The sequence below is a fragment of the Thalassophryne amazonica genome, chromosome 10, assembly GCF_902500255.1.
Source record: "Thalassophryne amazonica chromosome 10, fThaAma1.1, whole genome shotgun sequence".
NCBI classification, from domain to species: Eukaryota; Metazoa; Chordata; class Actinopteri; order Batrachoidiformes; family Batrachoididae; genus Thalassophryne; species Thalassophryne amazonica.
The window spans coordinates 92,826,690-92,841,693 of NC_047112.1; the positions used below are offsets into that span (position 1 = coordinate 92,826,690).

Below are 15,004 nucleotides of genomic sequence, written 5' to 3' on the forward strand. Positions count from 1 at the left end.
GTGGGCTCAGAGCAGCGCGCACACACACACTAAAGTTTAAAAAAGAGGTGTGCCACAACTGATAGTGTGCGACATTCACGACTTTATGCAGGCATTTATTGACAAATACTGAACACAGGGCGACAATCTGGGGCTTGTTAAGAAGCACTGCAGCTCTTTCACCATCAAGAAACAACAAATACACTCAACAAAAATATAAACGCAACACTTTTGGTTTTGCTCCCATTTTGTATGAGATGAAGTCAAAGATCTAAAACTTTTTCCACATACACAATATCACCATTTCCCTCAATATTGTTCACAAACCAGTCTAAATCTGTGATAGTGAGCACTTCTCCTTTGCTGATAATCCATCCCACCTCACAAGTGTGCCATATCAAGATACTGATTAGACACCATGATTAGTGCACAGGTATGCCTTAGACTGCCCACAATAAAAGGCCACTCTGAAAGGTGCAGTTTTATCACACAGCACAATGCCACAGATGTCGCAAGATTTGAGGGAGTGTGCAATTGGCATGCTGACAGCAGGAATGTCAACCAGAGCTGTTGCTCATGTATTGAATGTTCGTTTCTCTACCATACGCCGTCTCCAAAGGCGTTTCAGAAAATTTGGCAGTACATCCAACCAGCCTCACAACCACAGACCATGTGTAACCACACCAGCCCAGGACCTCCACATCCAGAATGTTCACCTCCAAGATCGTCTGAGACCAGCCACTTGGACAGCTGCTGAAACAATCGGTTAACATAACCAAAGAATTTCTGCACAGACTGTCAGAAACCGTCTCAGGGAAGCTCATCTGCATGCTCGTCATCCTCATTGGGGTCTCGACCTGACTCCAGTTCATCGTCGTAACCAACTTGAGTGGGCAAATGCTCACATTCGCTGGCGTTTGGGACGTTGGAGAGGTGTTCTCTTCATGGATGAATCCCGGTTCACACTGTCCAGGGCATATGGCAGACAGCGTGTGTGGCGTCGTTTGGGTGAGCGGTTTTCTGATGTCAATGTTGTGGATCGAGTGGCCCATGGTGGCGGTGGGGTTATGGTATGGGCAGGAGTCTGTTATGGACGAAGAACACAGGTGCATTTTATTGATGGCATTTTGAATGCACGGAGATACCGTGACGAGATCCTGAGGCCCATTGTTGTGCCATACATCCAAGAACATCACCTCATGTTGCAGCAGGATAATGCACGGCCCCATGTTGCAAGGATCTGTACACAATTCTTGGAAGCTGAAAATGTCCCAGTTCTTGCATGGCCGGCATACTCACCGGACATGTCACCCATTGAGCATGTTTGGGATGCTCTGGACCGGCGTATACGACAGCGTGTACCAGTTCCTGCCAATATCCAGCAACTTCGCACAGCCATTGAAGAGGAGTGGACCAACATTCCACAGGCCACAATTGACAACCTGATCAACTCTATGTGAAGGAGATGTGTTGCACTGCATGAGGCAAATGGTGGTCACACCAGATACTGACTGGTATCCCCCCCAATAAAACAAAACTGCACCTTTCAGAGTGGCCTTTTATTGTGGACAGTCTAAGGCACACCTGTGCACTAATCATGGTGTCTAATCAACATCTTGATATGGCACACCTGTGAGGTGGGATGGATTATCTCAGCAAAGGAGAAGTGCTCACTATCACAGATTTCGACTGGTTTGTGAACAATATTTGAGGGAAATGGTGATGTCTATGTGGAAAAAGTTTTAGATCTTTGAGTTCATCTCATACAATATGGGAGCAAAACCAAAAGTGTTGCGTTTATATTTTTGTTGAGTGTAGTAATAATAACAAAAACATATTTGAATGCACACATGCCCAAATGTGCCTGCACTGGTTTTAATTTGGAACGTTACACAAATTTATTCACCAAGCAGCCATCCATCGCGCACCGTGCCAGCCTCTAGCCCAGGGGTGAGCAATCATGTGCCATGAATGGCCGAGACACTGCAGGTTTTCCTTACTACCAATCACCTCAGCTGGTGAATCCATTGACAATCAGGTGTTTATGTTCAGGGGAGCAGCTCATCCGCAACCCATCTGCTGAGGTGATTGATTGCAAGGAAAACCTGCAGTGTCTCGGCCCTTGCTGCCCACCCCTCTAGCCTTTTCCCAACCATGCTGTTAGTCAGCATGAATGAGTCGTGTTGAACCAGGCCACCAAGCCATGATGTTAGTTAGATGCATTTGAACATTGATGGAATGAAAATGTTTCCTATTAACAAAAACAAATTCATCATGTGATGGCACCTTTATAGCAAAATGTGTATATTTTTGTGCTGCTGACCAGATTTTCAGAAGTATGCCAAATCAATGCCAGGAGTGTGTAAATGCTAGAGGGGGGCATATATGTTATTGGCCATTTAAATTTGTTTAAATAAATGTTTTGTTGGCATACTGAGCTGTTTTGTTATGGGGTAATTTTCAGACTTGATTGATTTGGGTTATTTTGTGAATTTTAATATGAGGAAAAACTGCCAAATCACTCAAGAATACTCATAAGCATCAAAACAAATTTATACATAGTGATGTCCATTCACTTGCACTTATATAACATAACCTAAAATTTGTAACTGCTCCTTTAATAAGTGAGAGTAGTGTGGAATTCAGTTCGAGTAATTTTGGTTTACTTATAGTGTAATCTGAATACTTTTGAATGACTTTGAAACCAACGAATGGAAACGGTACACTTCATACTAAGAATAGACACAACCACAATTTTTTTTAAACCTATCATTTATAATTTAATTCATAGTTTATCATATAAAAAAACAACTATTTGTGGTTGTTTCCATTTGTAGTAATAAATGCATCACTGTCAGTAATTGATTTTGAAGTATTTCAACAGTATTCAAATTACATTATATGTCATTCAAAAGTATTCCACCTTAATTGTATTTTGGATTCAGTAACTGACTACATTTCAAAGTAATGCTGCACAACTCAGTAAATTTAATGTCATCCTACAGCGCACTATGGTGACCCTTACCTGGAGTAAGCGGGTATAAAAATGAATGTGGCACATCCATAGGTGTCAACCTGACTTCAGAAAGGGCAGAGGACATAGGTTTCTCTGTTACCACCAACTTCACCACATGATTTCACTGATTAACAGCAGATGGTACAACCCCTGGCAAAAATTATGGAATCACTGGCCTCGGAGGATGTTCATTCAGTTGTTTAATTTTGTAGAAAAAAAGCAGATCACAGACATGACACAAAACTAAAGTCATTTCAAATGGCAACTTTCTGGCTTTAAGAAACACTATAAGAAATCAGGAAAAAAAAACTGTGGCAGTCAGTAACGGTTACTTTTTTTAGACCAAGCAGAGGGAAAAAAAATATGGAATCACTCAATTCTGAGGAAAAAATTATGGAATCATGAAAAACAAAAGAATGCTCCAACACATCACTAGTATTTTGTTGCACCACCTCTGGCTTCTATAACAGCTTGTAGTCTCTGAGGCATGGACTTAATGAGTGACAAACAGTACTTTTCATCAATCTGGCTCCAGCTTTCTCTGATTGCTGTTGCCAGATCAGCTTTGCAGGTTGGAGCCTTGTCATGGACCATTTTCTTCAACTTCCACCAAAGATTTTCAATTGGATTCGGACTATTTGCAGGCCATGACATTGACCCTGTGTGTCTTTTTGCAAGGAATGTTTTCACAGTTTTTGCTCTATGGCAAGATGCATTATCATCTTGAAAAATGATTTCATCATCCCCAAACATCCTTTCAATTGATGGGATGAGAAAAGTGTCCAAAATATCAATGTAGACTTGTCCCTTTATTGATGATGTAATGACAGCCATCTCCCCAGTGCCTTTACCTGACATGCAACCCCATATCATCAATGACTGTGGAAATTTACATGTTCTCTTCAGGCAGTCATCTTTATAAATCTCATTGGAACGGCACCAAACAAAAGTTCCAGCATCATCACCTTGCCCAATGCAGATTCGAGATTCATCACTGAATATGACTTTCATCCACAGTCCACGATTGCTTTTCCTTAGCCCATTGTAACCTTGTTGTTTTCTGTTTAGGTGTTAATGATGGCTTTCGTTTAGCTTTTCTGTATGTAAATCCCATTTCCTTTAGGTTGTTTTTTACAGTTCGGTCAAAGACATTGACTCCAGTTTCCTCCCATTCGTTCCTTATTTGTTTTGTTGTGCATTTTTGATTTTTGAGACATATTGCTTTACGTTTTCTGTCTTGACGCTTTGATGTCTTCCTTGGTCTACCAGTATGTTTGCCTTTAACAACCTTCCCATGTTGTTTGTATTTAGTCCAGAGTTTAGACACAGCTGACTGAACAACCAACATCTTTTGCAACATTGCGTGATGATTTACCCTCTTTTAAGAGTTTGATAATCCTGTCCTTTATTTCAATTGACATCTCTCGTGTTGGATCCATGATTCATGTCAGTCCACTTGGTGCAACAGCTCTCCAAGGTGTGATCACTCCTTTTTAGATGCAGACTAACGAGCAGATCTGATTTGATGCAGGTGTTAGTTTTGGAGATGAAAATTTACAGGGTGATTCCATAATTTATTCCTCAGAATTGAGTGAGTCCATAGTTTTTTCCCCTCTGCTTGGTCTAAAAAAGTAACCGTTACTGACTGCCACAATTTTCTTTTCTTGATTTCTTATAGTGTTTCTTAAAGCCAGAAAGTTGCCATTTGAAATGACTTTAGTTTTGTATCATGTCTGTGATCTGCTTTTTTTTCTACAAAATTAAACAACTGAATGAACATCCTCCGAGGCCGGTGATTCCATAATTTTTTCCAGGGGTTGTAGAATTGGTGGTTACAAAGAAACCTGCACCCTCTTTGCCCTTTCTGGAGTCAGGTTGACACCTGTGCACAGCTGTAATCGTAATGTTATTGTTTACACATGTTGTGCTATGATGAGTCAAAATGTCTTCTGTGAAACCCATCGCTCTGTCACCCATGTTTGTAATTTGTAGATGGAGTCTGAGCAACAAGTCAACCTGACACCAAACATAAATCTGTGCGTGTGCGTTGTGTTTTTTACTTCTAAAATCACTGCTAACTTGGATGAAAAATCAGCACAGATTTGTATTTTTGCCTTGTTAGGTGGGAGCAGCATTTGAATATGTGAGGTGAGGGGCAGGTGCGTGCTGGTGGTCAGGTCATTCTAACAGTAGGGCTGAAAGAGACGCCGACTGTTTTCTGTCCACACTGAGGAAGCTCTTTATGTGAAAGAACAATGTGATCTCTGTGGAGACCTGGCTTTGGTTAGCTGCCTCCTCTCTCCCCTCTCTGCTCTTATTCTCTTCCTGGATGTTCACCTCTCAGGTTTCACTTCTCATACGCACAAATGTCAAAATAGAGAAATGGATGTTTGTATTGTCAGGGTAGGCCACTGAAGCTGTGCCTGTATTTATCACATAAGGATGCACAGCAGTTAAGTGCGCTTGTTTTATTTTCCTCAGTAAAAATCAGTGCTGATGCCGGATCTTCAAACCTGTGGGTCTGACTATCAGGAAAAGTAATGCGCAGTGTTGCCGGATAGCGAAGACCAAACTTGACGTTCAGGCAAGAATGGAGCTCCCTCTTTACTGCAGCAAAAGTGGCCCAATTTTTGGCCACTGTAGGGGTGAAAATCAGGAAAGATGGAGATCCTTTTACCCTTGTAGAATTGAGGAGGAAGCTTCATCAGCCCAGCGCAGGATTTGATTCCAGATTTGAAACAAGTTTAGACAGATGACGACTGGACGAGGAAGTTCACTGTCTGCCACATTTTATTTTTAAGTTAAACAGTAACGGTAAAATTAAAAACCATGTGGCATTTTCTGTGAGCCACAAATAGGACTGTAAGAACTCGATAACAGACATGTGGCATCTTTTATTTTGCGAGATTGAGACCTACGTATTTTTAAATTGTAAGTGACAACAAATTTATTTTCCCAAACATTTACAAATTCTGCTCAGGTAGGCAAAAAGAAATACAAATACAACCCCTGGCAAAAATTATGGAATCACCGCCTCAGAGGATGTTCATTCAGTTGTTTAATTTTGTAGAAAAAAAAGCAGATCACAAACATGACACAAAACTAAAGTCATTTCAAATGGCAACTTTCTGGCTTTAAGAAACACTATAAGAAATTAGGAAAAAAAAATTGTGGCAGTCAGTAACGATTACTTTTTTAGACCAAGCAGAGGGAAAAAAAATATGGAATCACTCAATTCTGAGGAAAAAATTATGGAATCATGACAAACAAAAGAACGCTCCAACACATCACTAGTATTTTGTTGCACCACCTCTGGCTTTTATAACAGCTTGCAGTCTCTGAGGCATGGACTTAATGAGTGACAAACAGTACTCTTCATCAATCTGGCTCCAACTTTCTCTGACTGCTGTTGCCATATCAGCTTTGCAGGTTGGAGCCTTGTCATGGAACATTTTCTTCAACTTCCACCAAAGATTTTCAATTGTATTAAGATCCGGACTATTTGCAGGCCATGACATTGACCCTACGTGTCTTTTTGCAAGGAATGTTTTCGCAGTTTTTGCTCTATGGCAAGATGCATTATCATCTTGAAAAATGATTTCATCATCCCCAAACATCCTTTCAATTGATGGGATAAGAAAAGTGTCCAAAATATCAACGTAAACTTGTGCATTTATTGATGATGTAATGACAGCCATCTCCCCAGTGCCTTTACCTGACATGCAGCCCCATATCATCAATGACTGTGGAAATTTACATGTTCTCTTCAGGCAGTCATCTTTATAAATCCCATTGGAACGCCACCAAAGAAAAGTTCCAGCATCATCACCTTGCCCAATCTAGATTTGAGATTCATCACTGAATATGACTTTCATCCAGTCATCCACAGTCCACGATTGCTTTTCCTTAGCCCACTGTAACCTTGTTTTTTTTTCTGTTTAGGTGTTAATGATGGCTTTCGTTTAGCTTTTCTGTATGTAAATCCCATTTCCTTTAGGCGGTTTCTTACAGTTCGGTCACAGACGTTGACTCCAGTTTCCTCCCATTCGTTCCTCATTTGTTTTGTTGTGCATTTTTGATTTTTGAGACATATTGCTTTACGTTTTCTGTCTTGACACTTTGATGTCTTCCTTGGTCTACCAGTATGTTTGCCTTTAACAACCTTCCCATGTTGTTTGTATTCAGTCCAGAGTTTAGACACAGCTGACTGTGAACAGCCAACATCTTTTGCAACATTGCGTGATGATTTACCCTCTTTTAAGAGTTTGATAATCCTCTCCTTTGTTTCAGTTGACATCTCTCGTGTTGGAGCCATGATTCATGTCAGTGCACTTGGTGCAACAGCTCTCCAAGGTGTGATCACTCCTTTTTAGATGCAGGCTAACGAGCAGATCTGATTTGATGCAGGTGTTAGTTTTGAGGATGAAAATTTACAGGGTGATTCCATAATTTATTCCTCAGAATTGAGTGAGTCCATATTTTTTTCCCTCTGCTTGGTCTAAAAAAGTAACCATTACTGACTGCCACAATTATTTTTCCTGATTTCTTATAGTGTTTTTTAAAGCCAGAAAGTTGCCATTTGAAATGGACTTTAGTTTTGTGTCATGTCTGTGATCTGCTTTTTTTGTACAAAATTAAACAACTGAATGAACATCCTCTGAGGCCGGTGATTACATAATTATTGCCAGGGGTTGTATTCATATATGGGCACAGGCAGTTGAGATGTACAGATAAATATTCACATATATTTAACCAGAAAAGCCCACCACAAAGTTTTTGGTTTTTTTTGTTTTTTTTGTCACTGTTGATTGAGATAGCACAGGGACTGTCTTGAGAAGCTGTACCGCCTTCATCCGGCTCAGTGCAAAGCAATGTCACAGAGTGACAGCAGCATGGATCAAGTTGACCTTATTTTATTTTTTTTCCCAATGGAGAGTCTAATTTTGAATACAGGCACGGGACATATCTGATTCATAATGTCAGCAGTCCAGGGGTTGTGACATGGTGGCGTGATTCGTTAGTTAACCCTCTGTGATCTGATGGCATTTTCCTGATTTTATCATGCCTTGAATAATTTCCTTTTAAGGTTGCCCATGTGTTGCATATCAAAATGTTCATAAAAATCTCAGCTTTCTGAATGAGATCCATATTTGTCTAGAGCACTATGGAAAATGTGTAATTTGCCTCTAATTCTAAAAATGTCATTTTTAGAAATTATTCAAATCTTTTGTCACCAAAAAAATTGGTGTTGGACATGGGTTTACCAAAGTCTTTGTAACAAATGTAGTGTAATACATGAAAAAGATTTTAAAACAATTTTCAGTTAAAAAGAAGAAAAATCACTGAGCATTGAAGCAGCGCCACCCACTTAAAACTACACAGAAGAGCTCTGGAACATACCAAAACAGTATTTGTAAATTAATATTGCTTACTTGTATGCTGTCTGCTGCTGTTGGATAAAATATAATCCATTATTGGTGAAAACTGGTGTCAAATATGTCCTCTGTTGTCTTGGGGGGGTTAGTGGTTAGCACTGTTGTGAATTGGAAACTTTGACTGTAGGTGTGTGTGCGAGTGTGCATGAGTTTATCTTTCTATATGTGGCCCTGTGATAGACTGGTGTCCTGTCCAGGGTGCACCCTGGCCCTCGCCTTATTTATTTATTTATTTATTTATTTGATATTAGCTGTAACAAGTACAGCTACTCTTCCTGGAGTCAACCCAACATGGTGCTCACAGAACAGTATTTCCATCAGCCTTCACAACACCACACCATTATACATATATAAATAATAAAAACGGACATACCCTTTCCTTGAATGACCTGCCCGGTATGCATGTTGAAAAATCAGTAAAAATCAGTATTGAAAATAGTATTTAAACTATCTGAAAAATATTTTTGAATTTGTTCAAAGACAATTCTCTCCATAATTTTGCTCAGAGCAGGTAACAGACTAATCAGTCTACTGTTTGGGCTGCAGAATGGTGCAGCAGCACTTTTTGATAATGGCACAATCTTAGCCATTTTCCATGCTTGTGGATAAACACTGTCCTCAAAACTTAAATTTACAATGTGAGCCATTGGGACAGCAATTGACCTTGCAGCAAGTTTCAATAATTTTCAATCAATATTATCAACACCTGACAGTTTTTCTTTACAGTAACATTGATAAACTCAAATTTGCAACTCTTCTCTGCCATAATATTGTCCCTTATTGAACCTTCTGCTTTTGTGTTATTAGTTTGCGCCATATCAACCCGAAGCTTGTTAATTTTATCATAAAAAATAATTATTTAAATGATTGGCTTTATCTAGAGGCTTTGTCATAAAATAACCCCTGTTTCAAGAATTGATGTAGATTTAGCATTTCTTCCCAACATATTATTTAGGATGCTCCATAATTTCTTGTTGTCCTGTTTATCATTCATATTCAGATTTATATAGTATACCTTCTTTTTCTTTTTGTTTAATTTAGTTACATAATTTCTCAATTTGCTATATATCTGCCAATCAGATTCATAATTAGAAGTAACTGCCACTTTTGTAGCCTCATCTTTGTACCATACAGTCCTTAAGCTCTGCATCAATCCATCCAGATCTCAATTTACGTGTTATCTTTTTTTAAAGGGGTGTGTCTATCACTTACTTGTAAAAACATCTTATTAAAAATTTCAACTGCATTGTCACGCCCGGCGGGTGCCAGGCACCAGAAGTGTTTGCACCCAAAATGCAAACTCTCGGACTAGGCTTGGATGTAGAAGAAATCATGGTCTTTAATTCAGGCTCCGGTTCAGTACCCAGGTGATCAATCGACGAGGCAGAAGCACAAACAGGGTCAGGCAAAAACACAGTCATGGGCAAGCAGGGTTCAAAGGCACAAGCAGACACAGACATCATGGGCGAGGCAAAAGGCGCAGTCAAAAACGCAAAGCAGGATCTGGATACACGGCAAAAACATGACTAGACAAAGCGCTGGTTAGAGTACAAGGACAACAAACGAGCAAGGGTGTGATGGCTGGGTGGAGATTAAATAAGACAGGAGTTAATAAGGTGCACGTGAGGAACAATCAAGAAGGGGGCGTGGCTAGTGAATGAAGATACTATGAGGTCTGTCCATAAAGTAACGGACCTTTTTATTTTTTTCAAAAACTATATGGATTTGAATCACATGTGATTGCATGAGCCAAGCTTGAACCTTCATGCGCATGCGTGAGTTTTTCCACGCCTGTCGGTTGGGCAGGCTTTGAGTGAGCGCTGGTCCACCCCTCCCGTCGGATTTCTTTTGTCTGAGAACTGCTGAGAGACTGCCGCTTTGCTCCATGAATTTTTTTTTCAGAAACTATTAGAGACAGGCAGTTGGAAACCATTCGATAGATTCAGTTGGATATCGCTGAAGATTCTGTCAGTGTCACGCAGATTATGGACTATTAAAACCTTTTTAAAGATGGCCCACAGCGGCGGAGGGCGCGCGGCGCACCGAGCGACCATCGACAGACTGGATCGACCAGATCATTTCTAAACTGAACGCTGTGTTGATCCGGGACATCATGTGACTACCACAGAAATGGCAGGAGAGCTGGACATAGCACTTTGGCAGCACATTCCACTGTTACAGGAGATTTTGTAATGAAAGACGTGCGGAGGATTTCGCGCGTCGGCACGAAGCAGCTCAAGACGCGTAGCAAAAAAAACACCTCCGTGTTGGAAACCATTCAGAGGATTCAGACGGCTTTCGATGGCTTTCAGTCGAGTGAGTATCCGAGAAACTGTGTAACAGCTGGACATGCCCCAACATGTCCTGTGAGACTTCCAACACAGAGAAGTTTCAGAAGAAGTCGGTTTCAGCATTTTATCCGGATATTCCACTGTTAAAGGAGATTTTGTAATGAAAGACGTGCGGACGGGTCCGCGCGTCGGGATGCAGCCGGCGCGGTGCGGCGGCACAGGAAAAACACCTCCGTGTTGATAACCATTTGTAAAATCCAGGCGGCTTTTGATGGCTTTCAGTGGAGTGAGTATCTGAGAAATTGTTTAACAGTTGGGCATGTTCCAACTTGTCCTTAAGGCTTCCAACAGAGGTGTTTTTCCTGTGGCGGAGCGTCGCGGCGGCTGCGAGCCGACGCTGCAATCCGTCCGCACGTCTTTCATTAAAAAAAAATCTCCTTTAACAGTGGAATATCCGGATAAAATGCTGAAACCGACTTCTTCTGAAACTTCTCTGTTCTCTCACGACGTCCTAGATCAATAGAGCCTGAAATGTGGAGGTTTTCAGCTTGAAACAGGCTGACGATGGCGCCTGGGAGCGCTGCACGACGTCCCGCTCCGTGGGAAGTCCTTAAAGCAACAGTATCACCTCAAAATCTCTCATCAGCCATTAAAATTTTCACCGAAAACCAGCTTAATTTTTCGAACCGTGTCCACTTCAAAGGTGCCTCACAGGTTTAGAAAAAATTTTGATCAAACAAAGCGCCAGTCTCTCAGCAACTTCTCAGACAAAGGAATTCCGACGAGGGGCTGGACGACTCCTCCCACAAGGACTGCTCACAGGCAAATGACGTCACCGACAGGCGTGGAAAAACTCACGCATGCACACGAGGGTTCAAGCATGTCTGACGTAAAAACATATGAATGAAATCCATATAGTTTTTGAAAAAAATAAAAAGGACCTATACTTTGACAGCCCTCGTACAGTGAGGAAAATAAGTATTTGAACACCCTGCGATTTTGCAAGTTCTCCCACTTAGAAATCATGGAGGGGTCTGAAATTTTCATCTTAGGTGCATGTCCACTGTGAGAGACATAATCTAAAAAAAAAAAATCTGGAAATCACAATGTATGATTTTTTTTTTTTTTTTTTTTTTTAATTTGTATGTTACTGCTGCAAATAAGTATTTGAACACCTGTGAAAATCATTAATATTTGGTACAATAGCCTTTGTTTGCAAATACAGAGGTCAAATGTTTCCTGTAGTTTCTCACCAGGTTTGCACACACTGCAGCAAGGATTTTGGCCCATTCCTCCACACAGATCTTCTCTAGATCAGCCAGGTTACTGGACTGTCGCTGAGAAACAGTGTTTGAGCTCCCTCCAAAGATTTTCTATTGGGTTTAGGTCTGGAGACTGCTAGGCCACTCCAGAACCTTGATATGCTTCTTACGGAGCCACTCCTTGCTTATCCTGGCTGTGTGCTTCGGGTCATTGTCATGTTGGAAGATCCATCCACGACCCATCTTCAATGCTGTAACTGAGGGAAGGAGGTTGTTCCCCAAAATCTTGCAATACATGGCCCCGGTCATCCTCTCCTTAATACAGTGAGTAGTCGTCCTGTCCCATGTGCAGAAAAACACCCCCAAAGATGATGCTTCCACCCCCAGGCTTCACAGTAGGGACGGTGTTTTGGGGATGGTACTCAGCATTCTTCTTCCTCTAAACACGGTGAGTGCGAGTGGAATTAAGACCAAAAAGTTATATTTTGGTCTCATCTGACCACATAGCCTTCTTCCATGACTCCTCTGGATCATCCAAATGGTCATGGGCAAACTTAAGACGGGCTTGGACGTGTGCTGATTTAAGCAGGGGAACCTTCTGTGCCATGCATGATTTTAACCCATGACGTCTTAGTGTATTACCCACAGTAAGCTTGGAAACAGTGGTGCCAGCTCTCTTCAGGTCACTGACCAGCTCCTCCCGTGCACTTCTGGGCTGATTCCTCACCTTTCGTTTCATTGATACGCCACGAGGTGGGATCTTGCATGGAGCCCCAGTCCGAGGGAGATTGACAGTCATGTTTAGCTTCTTCCATTTTCTAATAATTGCTCCAACAGTTGATCTTTTTTTACCAGGCTGCTTGGCAATTGCCCTGTAGCCCTTTCCAGCCTTGTGGAGGTCTACAATTTTGTCTCTGTCTTTGGACAGCTCTTTGGTCTTAGCCATGTTAGTAATTGGAGTCTTACTGATTGTGTGGGGTGGACAGGTGTCTTTATGCAGCTAACAACCTCAAATAGGTGCTTCTAATTTGGAACAATAAGTGGAGTAGAGGTGGACTTTTTAGAGGCGGACTAACAGGTCTTTGAGGGCCAGAATTTTTGCTGATTGGCAGGTGTTGAAATACTTATTTGCAGCAGTAACATGCAAATAAATTATTTAAAAAAATCATACATTGTGATTTCCAGATTTTTTATTTATTTATTTTTTTGGGGGGATTATTCTCTCACAGTGGATATGCACCTAAGATGAAAATTTCAGACCTCTCCATAATTTCTAAGTGGGAGAACTTGCAAAATCGCAGGGTGTTCAAATACTTATTTTCCTCACTGTATGTCAGTGAGGATCTCATACTAATGAATGCTGCAGCCAGAGTGCAGCCTGTAACAGTGACAGGAAGGAGACATGCCCATTGTGCCTCTCGTGATAATTACTATATCATCTTATCATTTGATATATAAAGATGAAATGGCCTCAGTATATTGCCCTGTGCACGCACGTTTGCTTACATAAGTCAGCAATATTTCAGGGAGTCGCATTGCTTCTGTCCCTCTCATCTCTTGCTCTCTGCAGGAGATGGGGTCAGCCCTGCTCTCTGTGGGAGGCGCTCATGCAACAGTGAGCCAGCCAGTTGAAGCAAAATGATGGGCTAATTCTACCCAGAATCTTTGAAAGAATAAATGGAATTACCTTTTTCTTCCTAGATATGGACCTAAAAGCCCCAGTGTACCAATCCACATTTGCGTTGAATCACTGTCCCCATGTGAGATCAGTCCGCTGCATGCAGGGAGACAAACTAATTACAAAAGGTGACGTCTTATCTGAATTAATGTAACATTTCATGGATGGGATGTTTGCCGAATAGTAACGTTACCTACGATGATTTTAAATCTGTACAGAGTGACGTTTTATTGGATTTGTCATTTGCGCAAATGTTTACATTTACACTCTCTCGTGGTGATCCATTGCCTTGATGGAGCTCACCTCTCTGCCTGTTTTGTCCCTCGTTAGATTAAAGTTACTGTATGCAAGTTTTGAATATGAAAACAAATGCTATATTAATGTCTTTAATATTTTAAACATTATTTATGGCCTGTGTATAGCATCAAATGACATGAAATGTAACACAAAATAATGGAATATGAAACTTGCATTATATTTAACTTTAATTTGAATTGGCTCAAATTTCACCCCTTACAATTGTTACAAATTATGACAAATTGTTTTAGTTCACTTCGCATAAACTCTTTGATGCCTGAGAAGGGCCCATCATATGGAGAAAATGGCCCATTAGTTCAAGCACTGAGGGGCCATTAGCCGAAACCACCGTTTTGAAATATGACTGACTGACTTAGGATATTTTCTTTTTTTCACATTTCAAGTCCAATGTTGAATATTTTTGATAATTGAAAGGATGTAATTTCATTTTTATGCAATACTTTATCAGTGGCATAAAAGCAGCGGTGGTGGCCAAGTGGTTAGTGCGCTTGGTTTCAGGGCAGAAGGTTCCCAGTTCAAACCCCCACCCCTACCACATTTCACCATGTCATGTGGAGTTGTCAGGAAGGGCATCTGGTGTAAAATTTGTGCCAAAATCCACCTGGGATCTGCTGTGGTGACTCCGAGTGAAAACAGTGGAGCAGCTGAAGGGAGTTACTTCCTTACTATATCAGTGGCATAAAATGATCTTAAAACTATGTCAGTGTTAATATCGTGATATAATTATTTAACACTTTCTGAGGCAATATATTGTCCAGTAAAATTAATTGTGACTAATGCCCATGTGATATTCTCTGGCCTCTAGGATTAGCTGTGAGTCAAAGATTATCTAGAGGAGAGATGCATTTTACTGCTGGGAATTTGCAGTTTCAGTAAGTGGTTGAATGAAGTCTCTGATACTCCAGCAATTATCTTGTTAATTGAAACATGATGAACAGTACAGTTAGGCATGCCTGTGCATCAGTGGACTTCAGAGGGTTCAAAATTACAAAAAAATCTTCACTTAGCTCCAGTTTCCACACTGT

At 40.9% G+C, this 15,004-nt stretch overlaps 1 protein-coding gene across 1 annotated transcript in view; it reads left to right on the top strand.

Moving 5' to 3' along the window:
* The window catches only part of usp46 (ubiquitin specific peptidase 46), a 69,185-nt gene that overhangs the window by 40,360 nt on the left and 13,821 nt on the right, over nucleotides 1-15,004 (top strand). The window lies entirely within an intron of this gene.